Below are 18,723 nucleotides of genomic sequence, written 5' to 3' on the forward strand. Positions count from 1 at the left end.
CTCAGCTCTGTCTCCAAGACTGTGAAATGGAACCAACGGTCATCTGGCCAGAAATGATGTTTCAGCCTCTGTGGGGCTTGTCCACCTTGGGGAGGGACACCTTTCCCACACCAGTGTCCATGAGGAGGAACTATGCCAGAGCCTGTGCCCTTAAACGTAGAAAAGGAAGTAAGGAAGGTGATTTATCAATGCAATTCCAACTTCCTTCATAGGAGAAAGTTTCCTGTGGAAGAGAGTATGGTAAATGGACTCTACTTTTGTTCTGTCTCTCCTCCCACCATCCACCCCTACAATCTGGGAATTTTTTCATAATGAAACCAAAGAAAATACTGCAAATGCAACCTGTAATGTTCTCTTAAAGAAAACCCCCTTAAAAATGCAAGGACAAGTACAAAATATAGCTATTTATACATTAATACAGCAAATATTCTCAATAGTCTATAACATGAATAAATGTGCTTTAAACATTCACCTTATACAGAAGATATTCTAAATGCTGTGTAGCTTGAATGATTGTACTTTAAGCGTGTGCTTTACATAATTGTTTTCCCCTGGCAAAACACCTCTCCTATATAAATATGAGTGTAATGCCTTTTCTCATAAAATCATACACGTGTTTTTCTTTGTAAGATAGGGAGCGTGTACCGATGGAACTGGTTATAATCAGAAATCAGTCCATGTACAGCGTCTGTTGTGCTTAGTGTCTCAGTCTATTAATTTGATCCTAACATCTCACTTGTTGGAATATCGTAGAAACTGGTCTTCTCACTCGTAATTTTTATGCCATTAAGTGGTAGTTACATTTCACTGCAATAAATAAAGATCTCAAGTGTGATGCTGCTTTAAATGTTCCTGATATCTGGGTTCACAAAACTTTAATTCACGAATTTATGACTGGGTTGTATAATAAAGTCAACATAGAAACATCTCTCTGTTCTTATCTATCTTCTAGGTAGAGAAATAAAATATTTCACATAATTTTACTTTAAAAATACCTCATGTATGTTGTGTTGAAAGTGTTCAGTATCTTGACTGTGGTGGTGGATACAAGAACCCACGCATGTGATAAAATTGCACAGAACATAAACACAGACGCAGACACACAGCAAAATGGCAAGTAAGACAGAGTCAATCTGAATAGATCAGAATAGTATCTCAATATCAGTATCTTGATAGTGATGTTACACTCAAGGATTGCAAAATGTTACCATTCGGGGAAGCTGGGCAAAATGTAAAAGGAGTCTCCTTGTGTTATTTCTTACAACTGAGTGAGAATCTAAAATTATCCCGAGAAAATTTTCAATTAAAAATAAACTTTACATTACTCTTAAACAATTTTGTTCCTATTGAATATACTAAGACAAAATGTTGACCTCGTATGCATATTTACTCTGCATCATTTTGAAGTTCAACTCAAGGAATTTTATTAAATGTATTCAGCTGGCAGTGAGACTCTAGGCAAATGAATATTATGAAATATCTATATTCAATATCATTATTTAAAATAAGGTATGACCATTATTATATTTTGGAAAAAAGTTAAAATGTTCATTTGCTTTTAACATTGGAGGAATTCGTTATATTGCTAATTGGGCTTATTTTGGGGGGAGAAAGATAGACATTTCCTTTCTTGTGGTTTAGTTTCATTTCTCATGCTTGTCTTTCGTTTACTTCCCGACTTCTACTCCTCCGTATCAATCCATTCTCCACAGCACAGCTAGTTCTGTCTTGTTTCTAAAAATGCAAACTCTTCCTCTCCTACTCCGTGCCAAATTCATCAGCAAGTCTTGTGGCGATAAGCAGACTTGCCATGAACCTGAGGAATTTTAAGCCTCAAAGTCCCTCAAATGCACAGATTCCTCCTAAGGCCTCATACTTATTTGCGTGTTTGTAATTTTCTGTTCTTTTCCTTAAAGAGGGCAAAATATGATGATTCTTCAAGTCCCATGAAGCTGGGAGTCAGTGTTGCTTGTCATTTTCATTTCTAGAATATTTCTCCCATCTTTTTATTTCTCAGTATTGATAGTGGTACCCTCCCAAACCCTCATTTTCTTTTTGCCTGGATTACACTAATAGCCAAAGACCCTGTCTTCCTATGCCAAATAGACCAAATCTCCCTCAAATCTGTAGTTCTAAACCTATAGTCTTATTTGCACCCACAGCCGTTTCCTATTCCCCTTCCTTAAAATTGGAGAAGCCTCTTCCTCTCTAAAGGTCATGAATTGGATCTTCCCACTTTCTCCTCTCCCTCAATTATTTCACTCGTTTGTTACCCATGTGTTCAAATTTTCCTTTAATTTTAACATTTTTACATGCATATTTAAACTTATTCCAGCTTGTTTCTTCTCAATCACTGTAGCAGCAATACAACCATGAGAGACAAACAAAAAGTTCTTGGAATTCTGATTCCTACTCAGCTACTATTGTTTATGTTAAAGACTTTTCCAAGCCAAACTATGCACCATTTGTGTTTCTCACTTCTCACCTCTTCCATCAGTTCTCTGAAATTTACTCCCAAGATTATTAATAATCTTCTTTATGCTAAAAACAATGGCTTTTCATCAATCCTACTTTACACTTGACCTGTGTCATGTGACAAGACTGATTCCTCCTTGAAACACACATCTCTTGGCTTCTGCAACTCACCAGAATCCTGGCCTCCTCCTACCAGCCTGCGCATTCCTTTAGGTTCCTATTTCATTGTCCATCGCTGAAATGTTCCTATACTCTGCTTATTTTTTAAATAAACTTTATACTTTAGAGTCATTTGAGGTTTACAGCAATATTGAGAGGAAGATACAGAGATTTCACATATACTCTCTCCCCCTACGGAGCCAGAGCCTCCCCTCTCATCAACATCTTCTAGCATGCTATGTTTGTTACAACTGATGAACTTACGTGGACTTTCATGATCATTGTTATACATTCTATGAGTTTGGACATATTTAAAATAACATGTATCCACCATTATAGCTTTGTACCAAATGTTTTCACTGCCCTAAACATCCTCTGCCTGTTCATCCCTCCCTCCTTGTTAACCTCTGGCAACCACTGATATTTTTTTACTGTCTCCATGCTTTTGTCTTTTACAGAATGTCATGTAGTTGGAATCATACAGTATGCAGCCTTTTCAGATTGGCTTATTTCACTTAGTTATATGCATTTAAAATTTTCCCATGTCTTTTCATGGCTTTATGGCACATTTATTTTAGTGCTGAAAAATATTCCATTGTCTAGATATATCACAGTTTGCCCATTCACCTACTGAAGGACATCTTGGTTGCTTACAAGTTTTGGAAATTATGAGAAAAATGTGCAGGTTTTTGTGTGGACATGTTTTCAGTTCCTTTGAGTAGATAACAAGGAGCATGATTGTAGGATCATATGGCAAGAGTATGCTTTGTAAGAAACTATCAAACTGTCTTTCAATGTTGCACCATTTTATATTCTCACCAGCAGTGAATGAAAGTTCCTGTTGCTCCACATCCTGCTTAGCATTTGGTGTAGCCAGCGTTCTGGTTTTGGGCCGTTCTAATAGGTGTCCAGTCATTTTCACCTGGGTATCTTCTGTGGTGAAGCATCTGTTAAGGTCTTTGGTCCATTTTTTTAATGAGGTTGTGTTCTTATTGCTGAATTTTAAGAATTCTCTATATAGTTTGGAAAACATTCCTTTATCAGATGTGTCTTTTGCAAATACTCCTCTGTCTCCGTGGCTTGTCTTCTCATCCTCTTGTCTTTTCAGAGCATAAGTTTTTAATTATCATAAAGTACAATTTATCAATTCTTTTTTTCATAGATGGTGCCTTTGGTGTTGTATCTAAAATATAGTCCCCAAACTCAAGGTGATCTACGATTTCTCTTCCATTGTCATCTAGATGTTGTAGAGTTCTATGTTTTACATTTAGGTGAGTGATACTTCAGAAATAAAATTTTCTGAAGAGTATGAGGCTTGTGTCTGGGGTCTTTGTGTCTGTGTGTATGTGTATGGATGGCTAGTTGTTCTGGTACCATTTGTTGAAAAGACTGACTTTGCTCCTTTGTATTGCTTTTGTTCCTTTGTCAAGTATCAGCTAATTACATTTGTGTTGGTCTATTTCTGGGCTCTGCATTTTGCCCTACTAATCTATTTATTCGTTCACCATACCACACTGTCTTGATTACTGTAGCTTACTATTCTTACTCTACACACACTACTTAACACACATCATTCACCCTCCTGATATCAAATAGCACCTATATGCTTATTTGTTTATTCAGCTAGTGCACGTTGAGTACCTACTTTGTGAGAGGTCCTGTGTTTGGTCCTGGGAATGCAATTTGAACAAAAGTGATCTGTTCATTAACCTTAATCAAATAAGCATGCAAGTATATTGCTAAGTACAATCTGTGATCATTGTTACATAGGAAGAATACAGTATACTGAGGGGGTACATAAAAGTTAGGATTGATACGGGGAGGGTTTCTTTGGGGACATGTATTTGAGCTATGCTCACAAGCAGAAGCAGGAATTAACTTATTAAAAGGAAGACAGAGTATTGCAGGCAGAGACGGCAGCAGAATAAAGGTCCTGAAGCAGCATATAGGGCTTTTCAAATGTCAGCCATTGATCACAAATTGCAGGCTCTTTTGTAACAGTGCTTTAATTTACTCCTCTGTAATGTGTTAGAAGAGTTGTTGATCAAGTTTTCCCACCTTCTCTTTGCCAGAGAATGTGTATGTAATCCAGGTTAGGCCAGTCAGATGTTCTCTCCTTGAAACATAAATTTCAAACAGAATTTAAACAAACAAAAAATAAAACTGGAGCTCATTCATTCCTGTATGGACACTGACATGAAACTGTTGGGTTGATTATGCTTCATAGATTCCAGCGAAACCATTTTTTTCTATCTTATTCTGCACCTGTTTCTCTGGCCTTCTGGTCAGTTCTGTGAGCTCTCCCATATAATTCCTAATAATTTCTTTCTCTGCTGAAGGTAGCCCAATTTGGTTTCAATTTTTTACATTGAATGATCCCTAGTGATATATGAAAATAAGCACAGAATTTTTTAATGAAAATTTGGTCATTATGGGTAAAATGAAAGAAGAGAGGAGTGAAATACGATAAAATTAGGGCACAGGAAGGGATAGATAAAACCCATTTTCAGTCCAGTTTAAGGATTAAGTCTTTATCCTAAGATCACAGGGAAGTCATTATTATAAAATGTTTAAGCATAAGAGCTACATGATCAGAATCAGATTTTAAAAACATAGCTCCAGATTCAGTTAATAAAATACAATGTGAGCAAAAAGGGTAAATGTAAGGCTATTTAGGCAATGATTACATTATGATCAAATAGAAGTTGATAAGGAGAAAGCAGGCAGGTGGATTTCATAAGTATTTAGACCGTAAAACTGACACATCAGTCTCTTGTGGCAGAGGCAAGTGTGTAGGAAGAGCCTTAGGTTTCTTGAAACTGTCAAATGTCAGAGATGGCTTTCAGGAGAGAGTTCCTTAAGTCTCCGGCTTATAGAACTGGATCTTTAGAAACGGCATTTACAATGAAACAGGGAATAATGGATGATAAGTAGATTTATGTAGGGCATTATATTGGGTTAGTCATTAAATTTATTAAATTATTAGTGACTTGAGACATAAAAGAGATGTCCAGAAGACATAGACTATTTGTGCCTGTAGCCTGGGATATAGTTTTGGGGGTCATCTCTAGCCCAGACTTTTCGGAGTTCCAGATCCATATAGCCATCTTCCTATTTGGCATCTCCAGTTGAAGGTCTCCAATGCACCTCAAACTCTCTGTGTTTAAAAGAATTGAACTCCGTCTGCACTCCCCTCAAAAAGCACACTCACTCTGTTCTTCTTTCATTAATGCTTATCTCAGTGAAACTGATTACTGTTCACCTAGTTGTGAAAGCTAGTAACCTAGGGATTATAATTATTTGTTCTTCTGCAGTTCCCGTTTCAAAAACAATCAACAATATCTCTTTATGTTGAAAATTGCTCTCAAATTAAGTTTGATTTTTATATCCTTATGTCATACCATAATTCTTTGCATTTATTATACAATTGTGAACATTAAACTTTGCATTTTATCTATAAGTTGAAAATGTTCCAAAGAGCGGTATGTGTGCTCTTTTTAATGTCAGTCATAATTCTCTCTGGTTTTACTGTTGTTATTAGGTTGCTATATTTAAATTTAATGAAGCATTTATTCTCAAAATCAAGAAGACCATTGAGATGATACAATTCTTTAAGTCTGTGGTGTGAAATCAGAGTAATAAACTTTATTTGGTGTGAGATGAAAAATGATTGAATATGCTTTCTATTCATTAAGTTTCTTCTATTCTTTCTCTTTGATATTTGTAAGTGAAGTAAATAATAAAAAGTGTTAGATTTTTTTCCTAATCTCCTCTGTGAAGTTCTGATAAAGTGTTAAAGACAAAACTTCTTAAAGTTTTGTCTTTAAGGACAAGGACAACCTGTTCTATTTTATGACACCTAGGATGCAACAATATATTACAGAATGCACTTCTGACATGCCATAGTAAAGTCAGTCTTCATCACAGTAAGTCTACTCCTTCTAAATACAAAGTTGTCTTTAAAGAATAAGGTAAGGAACAAAATGAGATAAATTACCACATGTTGCTTAATAAAGCCTAGGTTTTGAAATAGTTATTTTAAATTCCAATATAGGAAATTCAGAAATTTTTTAACCAAATAAAATGAACTAGTGTATAGATTTATAATATATAAAATCCAGATAAAATTCTTTTACTGTTTCTAAATTAACTAGAATTAAAAAAAATTTTTTTGCAACTGTTTCTCAGTTTTCTCTAAGCAAACAAGCTAAAGCTATCCACATTTTGAAAATTATCCCTTCATTGAACTAATTTTTTTTAGTTCAATAGTCTTGCATATTGCACCTTTTACAGTGCCTGTCACCTGTTAAGTATTTCTTAGATTTGATCCATGAACCATGGTACTTACTTCAAAAATATAGAATAAAATAAAATAAAATCAGACTTCTGTTCCCTGTCCCAAACATTATAGCAGAATCCATAGGTATGAAGCCTTAGCATTTAAACAGCACAGTTTAGTGATGTTTTTAGAACTTTTCATCACTGCCAGTGATACAGGAACTTGAGACTGTACTTCTGCCCAAGTTAATATGTCCACCTTCCTAGAAAGACCCTCTCACATTGGGACCTGCTTTCCTTTGGCTCAATTCTCAGGAGTAAAAGCATGCTAATCCTGTGAGATTTGTTTATTCCTCCTGACCATTTGGCCATAGGGAGTTTCCTTTTGTTATAGTCTTAAACTGGGCACTTTAATCTCAGCAGCTCTCATGGAGAGATGACAACTCTGGATATCAGAGAATGGAGGGTTCAGCAGGATCTTTAGTCTTTAAGTTTTAGAACTAATGCTGTGTACAGTAAAAAAAAAAAAGTGATTTTTTACTTTGCTCATTCAGAGAGCAATCAGCAAGCAAGAAAAGGAGTTATCAAGCTTATATTACAAAGAAGTAAAACTGATAATGATAAAGGCAACATTTTTGCACTTGAAACCCAGTGGCCTTCCAGATTAATGCAAATTTCATGGTGAACATGATCTTTCTAAAGAGAAGAAAACCTAACAGAACAAATGTCAGTGTCAAATTTTAGGTTTTTTGACCATTTTCCTCTTACATTTTCAACATACAACTTAATTTTCATAGCCATTCTATAGATGATGTTTTAAAGTATTAATTATTATAAAGATTCTATATTAATTCCAATCTTTGTTATTCTTTTCTCTGTGCATTTAAATAGATACATTTAGGAAGATAAATTAACACACTAGTGAATCTATTTTGACCAAACAAATATTTTATTTAACAGACTAGATTATATATAATGCAGCAGTTTTGTATCCTCACATATAAATTAATCCTCTAGTATATATTTTTTATCATTTCAATTAAAATTTAAACTAAGAAATAGACATTTAAGAAGACAATCTGGTCAGCCTGTTTTTTTCAGTCTGAGAAGAGAAATAGCTAATTATCTTTCTGTGAAATGTACTGAAATTTTTAGAGATTTCTTTCCTCTCCCTTTTTTTTAAAACTACTTTAAGAAAATGAGTTATAAAATGTTTCTTGTTAGTACATACTTATCACTTATAGTCTCAGGTTCAGCAAACTGTGACCAGAGGGCTCAATCCAGTGTGCTGCTTGTTTTTGTAAATCAAGTTTTATTGGAAAGCAGACACACTCCTTTGTGTATGTTTTGTCTATGGCTGGTTTCATGATACAACTTCAGAACTGAGTAGTTGTCAAAGAGACAGTATGGCCAACAAACCCTAAAATATTTATGGTCTAGTTCTTTAGAGAAAAGTTTGCCAGTCCTGGTGGAGTATACCTAAAGTACTGAACAACTGAAGTGGATCAATTTTTATTTCTCCCTATTATGAGAAGTTTATATGCAGTAATAACTGTGAAATGACCTGAAAATAACGGCTAGAAAGTAAATACAGGCAGTGAAGTTTTTCTTTCGTTTTACTTCATTTTTATGTTCATGTCAGTAGAAAAATAATTAAGTAATTTAAAAACAATGAAATAATATACTGAAATACAAAAAAGAAAGAGTATAACTTTAATTCCTTTACATTCAATTTATTTTAAAATCGTAAAGTATCTACCTACGATTGGTCCACCACAGTCGTCAATAATAACTTAATAATAATTCATAAATGAATTCTAATAAAACTGGAATATCTTAGAAAGATATGTTTTAGGCAAATAACAAATTAACACTGATGTATATTTTCTTTTCTTAGTTTTAACAAACACAACTAAAGAATAAAAAGACGTTAAAGAAATGACTGAAATGTCTTTAGCAAAGCAAAATATCCCATAGATTCCACTCACTGCTTTAAATTTTAAACACAAGTAAAACCTCCCTGTGGACTCAGATAAAAACGAAGTAACATAAATGTTGTTTCTTTGTCTTTATGATCACTGTGCAATCATTGTTTACTGCTAATCTATTAATTAAACACCAGAATATGAAGTACTGCAGGAGCTGGAGACACAAACTCTGCCCAAAGCTAGACCAAATGATTTTCAACTGCTGTGGGTTTATTCTTGAATGAATGCGCATATTCTTCCAGGTAGAATACCAAGTTTATTCAAGGTTACGTATATTTTGAAACTCAACAGTAACTTTAGCAATTATGTAGCAGCTATTTGTTTTTAAGTTCTCTACACACTGTACCTCTCTCCTGTCTCTCTCCCATATCCTTGTTACACACTTGTTACACATTCTACTGAATCTTTGCAAGTGTCTGTTTCTTTACCGTTTAACTTTTTAGCTCTTTAAGATTTATTTATTTATTTTTCTTTGCCTACAAAATGAGTATATCTGCCATAAATCCTAAGTACCCTTTCTCTTCATTTCCACTTTTTGGTCCACTTTTTATTCTACTTCCTTTTCCTTTCCACTTCCTTTTCACATTTTAAGCCCCAACATGTGACATTTTACTTATTGGTCCTTTATAAACCCTCACAGGCAGAACAAGCAGCTTTCTCCTGGCTTCTCCAACACTTCATTCATACTGCAAGCACACTACTTGTCATATGAAGACCATCCCCTCTCCCCCTTTCTCTCTCTGTCTGCTGAAGGCTAGATAATGTGCTGTGATCATATGATCTGCACCAGCGCTGATGCAGTGCTCAGACTACAATAGGCATTTGGGAAAATTTCTAGAGATAAATGGCGCCCATCTATATAAAGATTGCAAGTGGAGCTTATGGTGGCAATTATACCTCTGATATTTGCAGTACTGAATCTTTAATTTTGTAGCAATAAAATTTCCTACATATTTGAAAAGACAGTGGGCTTTTTCAATTCTGTTTGAAGAATAAGAAACTGCACATACCCAAAAAACATATAAAAGGCATTTCTTAGGTTTTTTCTAGTTCAATGCCCCCAAATTTTGTTGTGAACTAGTGTGAAGGTTTTTTGCCATGAACACTTGTATTTACTATGTTTATTATAAGCTAGAATAATAATATTATTTTAATATATTGATATTATGTTTATTAGTATATAAATAATATAAGTATATTAGTATATAATTTAAAATAATTTTATTCAGGTACCTTTAACTGATGCCTACTTGAGCATCCTATGAACAAATGAGAAGAAAGTAATTTCTTGCCTGTAAGAAATTATATACCATTAACATAGTACAGATTTATTATATGTATTAGGAGCATGGGATAAAGTAATTGCTCATTATAGGAAAAAAAGGAAAAATGCCATTTACTTATTGTTTTAGAAGCTTATAATTTACTTGATTCTTTTGTGGAGTTGATTTTGTCAAAATCTCTGTTCTTACCTCCTTTGTTGTAGGTGAGAATTCTCCTTTGAGAATAGGTGAGTTTTTTGTTTGTTTGTTTTTTGTTTTTTTAGACAGTAAAGATGAAGAGAAAAGAGATATGAATATTCTGTGCCCATTGGAATCACAGCCCTGTCCTAATTGTGAAAACTGCTGTATAATAATGTCTCATTATTTGGTCTAAAATGTATTTTTTGCTTTCAGAAATGTACATCTAAATCTAGAGAATGTAGAAACAAACAAGCAAAAAAACCAGAACTGTCTTTGGATTATGCTAGGAACTACATCATTTTAAAGCTCCAGAGAATTCCTTTCCTTGAATTGCTCTTTGATGTTTTTCTACAGCCTGTACCGAGGGAAGTGTCCTTTCTATTTTTACTTTAAGAGTATGGTAGAAGATCCAGCAGGCAGAAAATCAGTAAGAGCACAGCTGAACTCAACAGCACCATCAATCAACAGGATATAATTGATGTCCATATACTACTTCAACGACAACACAGTACACAAGCTCACACAGAACATTCACCAAAATGTATCACATCTTGGAACATAAAACACACCGTACAAACTGAAAAGAAAAATTATGCAATGTTTGTTCTCAGACATTCCCTCAGAAGGAATACTTCCTAACTCATTCTGTAAGGCCGGTGTACCCTAGTATCAAAATCAGATAAAGATATTACAAGAAAAGAAAACTAAAGACAAATCTCTCATAAGCATACATGCAATAATTCTCAAAAAATAATAGCAAACTGAATCCAACAATGTTTAAAAAGAATTATATACCACGACCAAGTGGGATTTATCCAAGTTATGCAAGGCTACTTCAACATTCAAAAATCAATAAACATAATCCATCATATCCATAAGGTAAAAAAAAAGAAATCACACAATCACAGCAGTAGATGCAGAAAAAGCACTTGACAAAATCCAACACCAACTGATGTTAAAAACTCTCACTAAAGTAGGAATAAAAGAGAACTTCCTCAACTTGATAAGGAATATGTACCAAAAGCCCTACAGTTAACCTCATATGTAATGGTGAAAACTTTAAAGCTTTCTCACTAAGATCAGGTGAGGATGTATTTTCTTACCACTTCTTTACAACATTCCGCTGGAAATTCTAGCTAATGCAGTAAGAAATTAGAAAAGCAAATGAAAGCTATACAGATTGGGAAGAAAGAAAGAAAACTGTCCTCATTTATAGATGACAAACAAGATCATTTATGTAGAAAATCCAAAAGAACTGACCAAACAACTCCTGAAACTAATAAGCTATTATAGCAAGGTTGTATGATACAAGGTTAACATGCAAAAGGCAACTGCCTTTCTGTACACCAGCGATGAACAAGTGGAGTTTGAAAATAGACACAATACTATTTATATTAACACCCCCCAAAATGGATACTTTAGTATAAATCTAACAAAATATTTATAAGGTTTATATGAGGAAAAATATAAAACTATGTGAAAGAAGTCAAAGAATAATTAAATACATGGATTTTCCATATCCATGAATAGGAAGACTCAGAATTGTCAAGGTGTTAGTTCTTCCCAACTTGATCTACAGAGTCAATTCAATCACAATCAAAATCTTAGCAAATTACTTTGTGGACGTATACAAACTGATTCTAAATTTTATATGGTGAGGAGAAAGATCCAGAATAGTTAATACAATATTGAGGGAGAAGAATGAAATTGGAAGGTTGAAGCTACCAGACTTTAAGACTTACTATAAAGCTACAATAATCAAAACACTGGGTATTGGGGGTGAAACAGACAAATAGATCAATGGCACAGAATAATGAGTCCAGAGATTAAATGATGCAAATATAATTAACTGACCTTTGACAAAGGAGCAAAGGGAATTCATAGGGGAAACTATAGTGTCTTTAATGAATGGTGTTGGTTCAACTGGATATCTGAGTTCAAATTAATTAATCTAGACACAGATCTGTATCTATCACAAAAATTCACAAAATGGATCATAAGCCTAAAAGTAAAATGCTGGACTATAAAATTTGTAAGAGATAACATAGGAGAAAACCTAGATGACTTGGGAAGGGTGATACCTTTTTAGATAAAACAACAAAGACATAATCCATGAAAGAAAAATTTGATAAACTGGACTTCATTAAAATTAAAAACCTGCTGTGCAAGAGACAATGTTAAGAGAATAAGAAGACAAGCTGCAGACTGGGAGAAAATGTTGCAACAGATACATCTGATAAAGGACTGTTAGCTAAATTATACAAAGAACCCTTAAAACTCAACAGTAACAAACAACTCCATTAAAAAATGGGCCAAAGACCTCTGCAGACACCTCACCAAAAAAGCACATGAATAGATTCACATCATATGTCATCAGAGAAATACAAATTAAAACAAGATGTCACTACAAAACTATTGGAATGGCCAAAATCTGAAACACAGACAACAGGAAATGATGGGAGGATGTGGAGCGACAGGAATTCTCATACGTTGCTAATAGGAATGCAAAATGGTACAGCCACTCTGGAAGACAGTTCGGTGGTTTCTTAACATGCTAAAATTAAAAATTAATTGAAAGTTAACTTTCAAAACTAAATATACTCTTACCACACAATCAAGCAATCATGCTCTTTGTTATTTGCCCAAAGAAGTTAAATCACATATTCTTCGTTTCTGTCACAGTGATTTTGATCTCTGGCGTTTCTTTTCTTCCTTTCTTAGGATTTCCGTCTCTTTACATATACCGGTCATCAGTTCTGCCTGCTGCCTCCTTCCTTCATTAGAGCCCTCACTAATCAGAGTTGTTTCAAAATCTCAGTCTGGTAATTCCAGTGTCCTAACTAACTCTGGTTCTGATGCTTGCTGTGTCTCTTCACATTGTGTGTTCTTGTGTTTTTGTTTTTTTCTTTCCTTTTCCTTGTACTTTTTTCTTGATTACCTGACATGATGTGCTGGGTATAAGAAACTGCTGCCTTTCGTAATGTAGTAGTGAGATGCGGAGAAAGGGGCAGGATGCTTCGGCCTTACAGTGTAAATCTCAGTTTTCACATTAGGATAAGCCGCTGGACTGTGACCATCACAAATGTTTTCAATTTGTGGTGCTTCCCCCGTGGGTGGGACAGGATGGCCGGAACAGGCTGGAATTGGGTATTTCCCGCCCCCAGACCAGTCAGCCAATCAGGTTAGGCTTGGGTTAACTCGTTTCCCCTGAGGGCGGTGCTTGTTAAGGGCAGAGCCCTCTGGCGTTTCTCAAAGTGGCTCCTCTCCCCTCCCACCACTGGAGGCCTGAGGGGATTTTTCTCTGTTGTTTACTGTGGAGTCCGCTGAAGCCGTAAGAGGCAAATCTCGTGATACTATAGGGGCTCCCCCAGTTGAATGGGTACCCCTGGAGTTTTTAATCTGAGTTGTCTACCCTGAATCTTCAGCAGTTACTGTTCGGGTTTCCCGACCGGCGTGAGTTCCCGTGGCCCCCGCTCAGGTGAGCCGTGGTTTCCGTATTCCTTCTGTCTCACCCGTCTTGGGGCCAGCGGTTTGCTGTGTGTTCAGTCCCTTCTTACGGGTCCAAGAATTGTTGATTTTTCAGTATTTTCAGCTTTTTACTTGTTAGGACACAGTGGCAACTTTTGAGCTCCTTACATGTGGAAACAAAAAAATGGAAGTCTAATTTCTTCTTAAGATGTTGGTATATATAATTTAGGAAAACAGAATTCGGGCACAGTGTATATTAATTGAAAAGTAATAATGACAGCAGCCAATATTTGGTGAGCGTTATTTTAAGCTGGCCACCATGGTGAGAGCTTTCTCTGGGGTTTCCTCTTTAATAGAAAAAGTAATAACACCTGCTCTGAAAGTTCAGGTGTTTCAGGTTACCTGATAAGGGAGCAACTGTTAACCGGGAATAAGAGTTACTTCGGTTCTTAGTCACCTGAAAAAAGTTTTTAAGGAGAGATAGAAAGCGTGATATAAACAAGATTTTATTAGTAAAGTAAAAAGGTAGTAAAATAGAGTACACTCCCAAGGGCTGGGAGCGGGCTAATCCAAGAGAGGAAACATGGCGCTGATTCTTTTTATCTCATGTCTTACTTTTTGGTTTAGGGGGGATTTTTTGTGATTGATTGATTCATGGCTCAGTTCCTTGTGCTCAGGCACACCCATCCTTTTTGTGCAGGTTCTTACCCATGATGCACACAGAGAAACCTACAGGAGGGGGCGCAAACTGCAATGTTGATTACTTTATAATGAGCATTGGGTCAAATTAAGCTGAGTCCTTCTCTCTATTGCGCAGCTGCAGCGTTCGATCCTAGCTAGCTTCTTTGCCGGCCCTCGTTTAGAGAAAGTAAAAGATTTTGGAGTGCCTTATCCGGAGCGCAGGTGTACTGTTGTTTTCTGGGTTGCTCCTTTCCCCTTTCTCTCCCCCTGCCTGGTGCTCATTTGTATCTAACTGCCTAACACAACTATCTTACAGAGATAATTACACAGTATTTCTGAACGTGTCAGGTTTGCTCCAGACCACTTCATTTAAAGTAGATTGTTCAGCATGAAAACCTTGATATCTAGCTCATGGCAATGCCTTTATCATACTATGTTCTTTTAAAAAATATTTTCCTAGCAAGATAAATGTGTCACTTAGACAATAAATATCAGAATCAATCTTTGCCCTCAAACCTAACACACTTCTCCATAAGGTAGAATGTAACTGGAAAATACTTACCACTATGGAAAAAAACAAAACAAAACAAAACAAAAACAATACAATAACCCAAACAATAAAAACAAGTATCTCCTAGAACACTTGCTTCTGACCATGTTTTGTTAAATCTTATTTAACAACCTTTATAAATATTACAATCATGATAATTTCTTAATAAAAGTGATTTTTTTATTTCAATGTCCAACTGAAAATCATATATTTAACTCAGATTACATCCATTCTGTTGATAAAAACTATATCCATAAATGTTGGCAATCTTAGGGGAAGAGAAGTCATAAAGTTATTTCTATATTTGATTTTTTTAAATTTTTCTTTATTTTTATTATTTTGAGGGAGAGGTAATTAGGTTTCTTTATTTATGTTTGGAGGGAGTACTGGGGATTAAATCCAGGACCTCATGCATGCTAAGCATGCATTCTACCATTTGAGCTATACCCTACCCCCATACTTGATTTTTTATGCATTAATATTTAAATATATTATGGAGCTTACATAAATGATTCTAATAACTGGTAATAGTAGAAAATGTTCAATACAGTTTATTGGGCAATATATGCCTATGGAAATAATTTTCTGAACTCAAATGATATGGTTCATTGATGTCCGAAAGTAAATATTTGTCTTTCACTCCTTCTTTTCTATAAATAAAATGTGTTCAACATAAAAATAATCAGCATTTAGATGTAATAATATTTCAAATTTATAAAAATTTATCTTCGCCTATGCCAGGTTGTTGCTCCTAATCACCCAACATTAATGAAGAACACTGCTCAAAATATGTTGGAAGATAAAAATAGCCAATAACTGCTACCCCATCCTCCCCAAAATAATAAACAGCAATGACCAAAATAAATAAGGAGAATGTGACTTTTCTTCTTTTCAACCTATTCTTAAACAAACACTGGCTAGTTTATGTGCTTTGCAGATAGATCAATAATGGCTCACAGACAGAGCAGAGATCTACCCCTAGGACACAAGTCCATACACTGAATCTTGTTTACCTGTAGTCTTCAAGTATTTAAGGAAATACGTATCCTAGAATGAAGATTTCACATCCACACAGAGATACAGGCAATTTTTCATTATCCCGTATTTCAACATTGCCAGATATTTTGCTAAAACAACTAGACAGAACATGTTGTTGAAATAAGTAGGCATTTAAAAAAAAATCACTTCTACAGAGTGTGTGTGTGCACCTGCACAAACTTTTGCATTTATTTGTATTTTTGTCCATCTCTGTGCTTGTTATAATTCCTAGACCTAAAAAATCTCTTCTCCACAGTGGAATTTTTAAAACAGGCAAAACACTTCTTTGTTCCTGGGAGCTTGATGCTGATCTCTTAGCTTCATGTCTTTTTCATTCCTCATCCTAATCACAATCAAATTCTTCACTCACTTCCATGGTTGGCTTGAGAACAATTTGGATTGAAATCAGACTAGCAACACAGATGGCACCTAATATTGCATCTCAGTTTTTGGCTTGATTCTGTAAGCAGCTTACTCAGTGGTGGAGGAGAAGGGGGAAGCTGCTGACAAATGACACTATTAGGACCATCATAGCCAAGATAGACTGGCACCATTAGAGTGCTCAGCAATCTGCTTCATATCTCCATGTTTCTAAGTCCATGTTATTAAATAAAGGTATCCTTTTTGCATGTAACATAACACCTGGGACAGAGGTCACTTTTTACTCTTGAAGTGGCTTATTAAGCAAAATGATTTTAAAGGAAATTTATTTTGAATGATAGGCTATATACCTTAGAGGTAACTCTATGTAGTAGACTTCTATTTTAACTTGTATCAATTTAAATCTCATTTTATCATTTAAATCCATAATATACCTTTATTTGACATTTTTTGAAGGCATACACTTTGTTATTATTTATTGAAACCTCATGCAAATTAAGGATAGGCATATAATATTAATAGTTAACTTGATTTTAATAATTGTTCATTATGATTCATCATGGATACTATTTTGAGCAAATGATAGGCATTTCAAAAGGGTAAGCATTTCTGTCAAATAAATTATAAGCAGAGTATTTCTTTTCTGATTATGAGATGGATGTATATCAATGCAGAATTTTTTTTTAAAAAATCAAGAGTATAACGAAGAAAATGCAAATCAAATATACTTCAGCCACACAGGGATGATTGTTAACTTACTGGTATAGTTCCTTTTGTTTGTTTTCTATGTTGTTTCTCAATGTATATGACATATTATGTATGCTGTTTGTTTAGGAGTATAGTCTCTTTTTATTTGTAAGATGTTGAAATGTGAGAGAAATTGGTTTTGAACATATGGCAATTTATATATAATATAATAATAGTTGCAACCAGAGTTTTAAGGGTCTGGATATAAAAGATTAAAAAATCAGCACTTCGTTTATCATTTACTAAGAATTCTTTCATGTTTATCTAATTTGATTTGGATAGCAGCTCCCTGAGATAGGCATCTCATTTTTCACTTTCAATTTAAGGAAACTGTTTTCTGAAAAGATAAAGAATTTATCTAAGCTGATACAGCCTGTGAACAAGGAAGTCAGAACATGATGCTGGTTTTTCCAAATCCAAATACTGTGTTCTTTTTTTATACCTTTATGTGGAAGAAATGAGTAAACTATGTGAAATCTGGATATATCAGCAAAATGAGCTAATGGGTTAAATGTTTAGGACAATGCATTAAAGAAAAAAAATTAAATATTTCTAACTTTGAGTCTGGAAACTGTAGGGTTGGTTGGAATGACTGAAGACAATGAGCTTCTCTCATTTTTGTGGACACAACCCAGATTTGATTACTTCTGTTCCACAGAAGTGATTCTATTAATTTTCCTGAAGCTAGATTTCTGTTTTAGTTTTCTGTTTTAGCCAATCAACTATCAGCAAAAGTTGCTTTAATGAGCCTTTTTTCAAAATGGAGATGAAAACTTTGATCAGTTTGCCACAGAAAATTTAGTCTCCTTAAATGCTGAGTTTAAATATTTACTATTGGATATAAAAATATATAAAAATTTAATACCTGACACCTCTGTTTCAATGTCTTGAAGCTAAAGTTTGACTTTCTCTTATTAACAGTTTAATGTTATTTTAAAGAACTATTTCAAAGAAAGTTTTCAGTGGCACATGAAATAATACCTCATTCTCACACAGAAGCTAATATTGTCAGAAATACTAGTCCCTTTTAAGTGTTTCCATTTACTTATTTCATTGATACTACTTTCATATAATTACAAAGTAAATAATTGGAATAATTATATAGTAGATAAAATTCCCTTTTATCTTAGCAAAGTATACTTTAAAATATGTATTTTAAAAATTAGAATAAGAGGATTAACTTTTAAGAAGTATTATCAAAATTAAAATATTAGTATAAATTTATTCACAGAGATTTTGTTTCCATGAAGCTGAAGGAAGAAGACATTTTTTCAAATTAACTTGGGTATTTCTCTTAATTATTTTAATTTTCTGGATATTGACATAAATATGATGCTCAGTATCATGTTATCAGGTACAGATTTCTCCTACTTTCTGAAAGTATAGTATTGCTGTGAGGGCTTTTATAAGCCAAAATGGCATAAAACAAAGAGGCAATTACCTTTTATTGTAAAAGTTGTCATCCCCTTGGATTTCTTTCAGACAGTGAAAACAG

General features: G+C 34.4%; 1 long non-coding RNA gene across 7 annotated transcripts in view; it reads left to right on the forward strand.

The window, feature by feature from the left end:
* LOC140700223 (uncharacterized) overlaps nucleotides 1-18,723 on the forward strand; it is a 539,161-nt gene that overhangs the window by 485,406 nt on the left and 35,032 nt on the right. Inside the window, exon 4 of one of the 7 annotated variants that reach the window (XR_012078562.1) lies at nucleotides 10,387-10,410. The exons of the other annotated variants lie outside the window; for them this stretch is intronic. This is a non-coding gene — a long non-coding RNA (uncharacterized lncRNA). The remainder of the gene's footprint in view (nucleotides 1-10,386; nucleotides 10,411-18,723) is intronic. 7 annotated transcript variants of the gene reach the window in all.

Source organism: Vicugna pacos, chromosome 12 (assembly GCF_048564905.1).
Source record: "Vicugna pacos chromosome 12, VicPac4, whole genome shotgun sequence".
NCBI classification, from domain to species: domain Eukaryota; kingdom Metazoa; phylum Chordata; class Mammalia; order Artiodactyla; family Camelidae; genus Vicugna; species Vicugna pacos.